The sequence below is a fragment of the Typha latifolia genome, chromosome 12, assembly GCF_019914945.1.
Source record: "Typha latifolia isolate L0001 chromosome 12, TyphaL0001v2, whole genome shotgun sequence".
Classification (NCBI taxonomy): domain Eukaryota; kingdom Viridiplantae; phylum Streptophyta; class Magnoliopsida; order Poales; family Typhaceae; genus Typha; species Typha latifolia.
The window spans coordinates 4,948,113-4,954,843 of NC_133097.1; positions in this window are offsets into that span (position 1 = coordinate 4,948,113).

A 6,731-nucleotide genomic window follows, 5' to 3' on the forward strand; every position below is an offset into this window, starting at 1 on the left:
TCAGAATAATTTAAGAATAAGTGTACAATATATAAAAAGATAAATACCAGATTAATTGCTTTGATCATAAAATAATACTGACTATTTATCTTGTCGTCTGGATTAATTTCATTATTATTTTTGTCTAAATTATATCCCATCTCTTTTATGTTAGAAGTTATTTTGGGAGTGGAAACAAATTAGGGATTACTTGGGACAAGTGAATAGAAGATATATAGATTAGGGATTTGATTTCAAGATTAGAGATTTAATCAAATTTTTATAAAACGAAAATATATTTATTTGAAGTGGGCCGGGCATGGGATTTCTCCATAATTCACCAAATAAAAAAAATTAGAGGAAAAACATAAATAAAAGCTGAATTAATCAAGATGTGAGGTGTGAAGTTTAAAAAAAAAAAAGAATTGTATTTATTTCACGTTGTGGTCGATTAATTAATAATAGTCAACTATCAGAGATAGCTATGCATGCTAGTGGAAATTAACATATACATAGTAATACATATACAGCCAAGAGATATCAACATCCAACGCCTCCACCCAAAACAAATTTATATATGTACATAAAGCCAAGAAATATTATGATTTCTCCTACAAGGACTCCAACAGCAATATAATTGGAGAAAATTGACTGAATTTATTATTATTTGATTTTTTTTAGCCTCCTTATAAACTTAAAACACTTGAATAAGTCACTCCTAATACTATCAATAAGTCTATAAGAGTGCTCATTCGGCCAACGGTAGCTTGCTTGAACGTAGTTTAACCCTCTGTTCACTTGTGGAATATAAATAATTTTTTTAAGTAAAACTTTTTTATTTTAGTGTAGTGATTAAATAACAACTTAATTTTTTTTGTTATATTATTTTATCATTCTCTCTCCTCTTATTCCATACTACTTTTAAAAATTAATTTAAAATTGTAATTTGGTTCGGAACCATCACCCTCCTCATCTTCTCAACCAAATTCAAATTTTATTACTTACCTGCTTTTCCTATCAAAATCTCAGTAAGATATTTCTCTACTTTTATTTCTACCAATATGATATTCTTTTCCACTTCATTGGCCAATGGGATAGTGATGCTTAGATGATTTAATTTTGCTGGCATCCATTTAATTGGGACACCTCATTTCATTTTCTAAAAAAGAAAAAGTATATATTTTCCTAGTTTATTTGATCAGAGCATTTTTAAGTGCTAATTTTATTAAAATAAAGCACATATCTGAAATTGGCCTATTTGTTACAAATCAGAGATGAGTTAGAGTTCTAATAGCTTTTATTTCATATGAATCAAAGGTGTAGATGAAAAATTAAAAATAAAACAGTGAAGGAAGGTCAGAACGGAACGAAAGTGAAAATATCTAATATTGCAGTAGTCGTCGGATGGTGGTGGACAACTATATAATAGGGTGGCTCGTGGTGGTGATGGTGGCTATGGTTGGAGGTAGAACTAGGGTTCTAAGTTAGATATACTCTTAGAAAAATAAATAGTTATAATTAATTTACTTATGGATTATTTTACTTCGAAGATAAACTTGAGGCTAAAATAATTTTTAATGTTTTGATGCTTAGATGATTAAACAAAGGAGTCCAACCCCTCTATATATAGAGATTGAGTATAATGAGTCATACTCGGACTATTCCTAAAAATTTATACAACTCAAACTGGAACTTGTTTTAGAGACTTATATGACTTAATTAGACTTGTCTTAGTGGCTTATATGATTTAACTAGACTTGCCTTAAAGGCTTATATGATATAACTAGACTTGTCTTAAGGGTTTACGTCATGAATTAATTAAAAGATAAATAGATTTGATCCATCAAGCCCAATGTTCACATGATTCGATTCGATAAGATCCAAATCATATCAATCCACTACGCTTTCGACACCTTATACTCAAGGTGACTAAATCCCTAACATCCTTATACTTGTAGATCTTATCGTGCAAATCAGTGAACTTAGATTCACCCTCTTCGTGATTGCCTAAGAACATGACATAGGCTGGCTGACGCTTGTATTTTTTGACTAGGGACAAATCAATCATCATAATAAAAAAAATACAAGCCTTTCCTTCTACGCTCCTCCAAGTAATTGGGTACAAAGCGACACGAGATCTGCTATTGGTTGGGCTAAGCCGTCTGCGCGGGCTTAGTCGGGATAAATGTAGTCTCTAGTGGGTAGTGGGCTTAGGTCGCCTTTATTCTCTCCTCCTTGCGAATTTGGTTCAACTGATCCAACTTGCACTCTATTAGAATAGCTAGGGAGAAAGCCTTATCAGAATTAGTGGGGCTCAAAGCCTTGACCTCATCATGGCTATCAAGCTAGAGCTCACTAATAAAGGTACTCTTCAAGGCTGAGTCTAACTAGTCGATGACTCGATTGTAGATTCATTCAAACTCTTTCCAGTATGCTTGAACAGTTGTTGACTGAGTCAGCTAGTCAACATAGCTTGAAAGTTCTCGTATTGGATCAGACCAAATTGAGTATAGAGTGCATTCACAAAGTCCTACCAAGACTCGAATGGTCGAGTTCGCTCAGCCGACTAATATCACCTAATTGTCACGCCCTCTAAGTGGAATGATGCTAGTTGGACCTTCCGAGCACAAAGTGCATTCAGACACATGTCGTTCACTAGGGCATATATAGTGAGTTATCCTTACGTAGTTTCTATTAGCAAAGAGGGTGCCCTGGTCGGATGGATGTTGATATCTTTGCGGATGGCAGGATATGATTATGTTTGAGATACCCTTTGCGGATGGTAGGGTATGTTTTGATTCGGGCATATTGATAAGACCGGGTACTGGATGTTGACTATGCACAGTGGTCTAGTACAATGATATTATTCAGAGTCGATATTGATAACTGAGATATTAAAAAATATATAATTTCATTATCATTTGATATACATGATTATCGAGTGGTTATTATTCATCATATATGGTTGTATTTGATATCATAACATGGTTATGGGCAGTATGTATCATATATGTCATATTTGAGAAGTTATGATGATGGTATGACATAGAGATTTATTTATACATTATCGAGAATTATATATGTGATCAGTTATGACATGATGTCCACTATACCTTTATATATTATTGAGGATATATTTATATATTTATTCATGACATGATGCTTTTGATTCATATTATCCAGTACATGATTTACTCTCTATTTGATACCACTTATTTGAGGTAAGATCTATTCACTGAGTATTTAGCTCATGACTATTTATTTCTTTTTTAACCCCCTTAGATATGTGGTACGTGATAGTGACTTGAGATATCTTAAGAAGATATTTAGAGTAATGATGATGTGAGCTATAGATGCGAGACAATATAGATGATAGTTGATATAGACATTAAGTTGTACAATTATTTGATATTTGTACTCCATTGTATTAGACGATAAGTTGTATAATATAGGTCGGATTATAGTGAACTCATGTATTAGTGATTTTGGTTGTATCTTGATGGTTTATTATGGCTTGTGTGGGCCCTGTCAGATTATGTTAACATGTTTATTTGGTTGATAGTATGATTTATCTATGAGATAGATTATATTGAATATATGTGTATCTATGCGTGACGGGCCCCGCTCGTCCTATTGCGTGCACTGCGCGTGTCGTGTGGGCGTACACGTGCCCATGCCGGGCGGGGGCGTTGCAATATGCCCATGGGTCCAGCTCATGCCATGCTTAGACTATATATGTGTTTAGCTCAGTCCAATGATGCAAGCCCATCGAGTTGTTCCACCGGTCATCCTCAAGCTTGTACTTGTGCTCGGGGTCATGCACATAGGTTCCAAACTAGTTCACACAAGGTGGTCAAACTAGTTCATGAAAATCTAGCCTGCTTCGAAAATTGTTCTTTTCATCACTAGGCGACGGTGAGAAACCCAGTAGAACCACCCTAACTTATGGGGGTAGCTTCTTGTGGTGGCAATCATCGAGTTCAACCACTTGACAATCGCCGGTGGTTGCGATGGACACAACTAGTTGGTAGTCGACCTGAGGAAGCGAGCCGTGGCCACTGGTGGTCATGGGAGTGTCGGACCACCGTAGTGATAATGGCCATCGACGGCAGTCTTCTGACCGATGCTAGTGAGATTAGCGACCACGGTTTAGGTACGGGTGGTCCAAGGAAGGTACCGGATGTGGCGAGTTGGGCCAGTGGGGGCTAGATTGCCGTCCATGGAAAACTCGAGTTTTCGGCTCTAGCTTTCTCTACGAGTGGGGAAGACGACTCATAACCACTACTATAGGCGGCCTCCGGTGTGGTAGCGATGTCTATGAGCCTCTACGGTGGTGGGAGGAGACTTCACCGCCGCTGGAGGAGTCGTGGTTGTTGTGGGGCTCCTCTCCACCTCCCTCATGGGTGGAGTTTTCTAGTCGTGACTAAGTTGAGTTTGCCTTGACCGATAGCGCTAGCATTGTTGGATGGTGTTGGGCGACCATGTAGGACCTCTACCAAGACATGGATTGGGTCTTTGATTATCTCTCACAAATTTGTCGAAAATTCTCTAAATATCCCCTTCGCTCACCCTAATGATCCGTTGTCGGCGACTATCGGTAGTGGAGGGGGCACCGGAGAAACTCCCACAGAAACAAAGATGAGTTCCTAGTCCTTCATGATCATTTTTTTTCCATTCGTCTTAGATCGCGTGATAACTATTGTCCGAGGAATGTCAGCTCTAATACCACTATTACGAACTAGACCTAGACGTAATAAAATTATGATAATTTTATGGGTTGTAGCTTCATAAGGTAACGTCCTAATGACTTTGGTTTCATATGAATCAAAGGTCAGGGTGAAAAGTTAAAAAATAAAATAGTGAAGGAAGGTCAAAACGGGACAAAAGTGAAAATATTTGATGTAGTGGCAGTCGTCGAATGGTGGCGGACGATAAAGAATGGTGGTCAATAGCCTTATAATAGGGTGGCTCCTAGGAAAATAAATGATTATAATTAATTTACTTCTACTTTTAAATTATCTTACTCTTACTCCTAAGATAAACTCATGACTAAAATTAAGATGTCAAGTAGCCTCGTGGTTACGATCTAACTAGACTCAAAATAATATCACTATTTGAATATTAAATTTAAAAGGTGGCCTATCTAGGTATTTAAATTTGGGTTAGTTATATTTATATTTTCAGAATTGTTTTTCTAAAATATAAACCCAAATATCGATTCTGTTAGGTTTTAATTATCTTTTATATCCATAAGTTATCATGTACTAATTATATAAGTTATATGATGTGTTTACTCTCATATTTTGGAGTGAAGAAGATAAATAAATTTCGGTTTACCAAAATACATTCACTCTCTCAAGAAATAAGATATTTTTAATAATTTTGGGGATTTATATGTCTCCCCATAAAATATTTATCAGAGATACGTAAAAAATAGTGATAAATTTAGAGTCTTTTGTGTAATTATTCGTTTAAATTTCTAAAGAGACATAATTTGGTCAGAAACTCAAAATTGATAGTGCTATGAGTTATACTATTTATATTACATGGCAATTAATACTCAGTGGCCAAGTGGCAAAACAAGTACATCTATGAGGTACGAAGGAAGCAATCCGAGGAGGAGGACTAAGACTCGAACTCTTTTAAATGACCATGGCCCACGCGTTTCTTGCGAAAAGGAGTGTAAAATGAGTTTCTTTATTCTTCTTAAACTACTCAGTTTTATAATTTTGGCTTAATTTACCGGGTCAACTTACGGGGACATCGGGTTTGCTGGATCGAATCAGGTTATCATTAGAATTTTTTGTTCCAATAGAGCAGTCCTAGTCTACGACGTTCGAACGGCATATTTTGGTGTTTGAATGCCACAACCTCCGTCCAAGAATAAATGCTCTCATGTTTTGACATTCAAATGCCACACCCTATTGATTATTCTCGGGTTTTGGAGTTCGAACACTCACCGGTGGCGTTCAAACGCTCGAACTCGAGAGTGCAGCCCATCCACAACGTTTGAACGTCCGATGCTGAGGTCGTTGTGTTACAGTTAATTTGAATTATTTTAAATTTTAGTTGGACTCTAAAAATATAGAAGACAACAATTTTTAAAATTATTAAAGATTATTGCCACTTTTTCTATCTTCTTCTTCTAGCCTCCTGCATTTTAACAATGATGGAGAAGAATTAGAATAGGTATACACTTGCACTATTGCTTTAGTCTTATTTGGTTTGAGGTTAAGTTTCGAACTTAATTAGTTAACCTTATTTTTTTTAATTTTAATTTACAAAAAATAAATTTGATTAGATATAAGAAAGACAAAAAAAAATTTAATTATTGAATAAAATGGCTAACCCTGAACTCAAAGCAAAAGCTTTTTGTCAGCTGTAAAAAGCTAGCTCTCACCACCATGGTCAATTAATTCTATTATTCAAAACATTAACATTTTAATTAACAATTATTAAAATTATAAAGTTAAACATATTTATTGGTTGCAGAAGCTATTAAGCTTCGAGTATGCGGAGGATTTTTTTTTAGTACAAATGTTGTCCTCAAGAGTGACAGGTTTAATTTATAAAAATTTCACCTTTCTCTCCTCCTTTGGGAAGATATAATCCCCTATCCATGTCGGAAGACGTCAATAGAAAATCTAAGTTACAAACATGTCGGCAGTTCGACTTCCTTCCGAGATCACAAAACGACGACATCCCCTATCCAATAATATATCGAAAAGGGTATAAAAGTAATCTCTTACTCC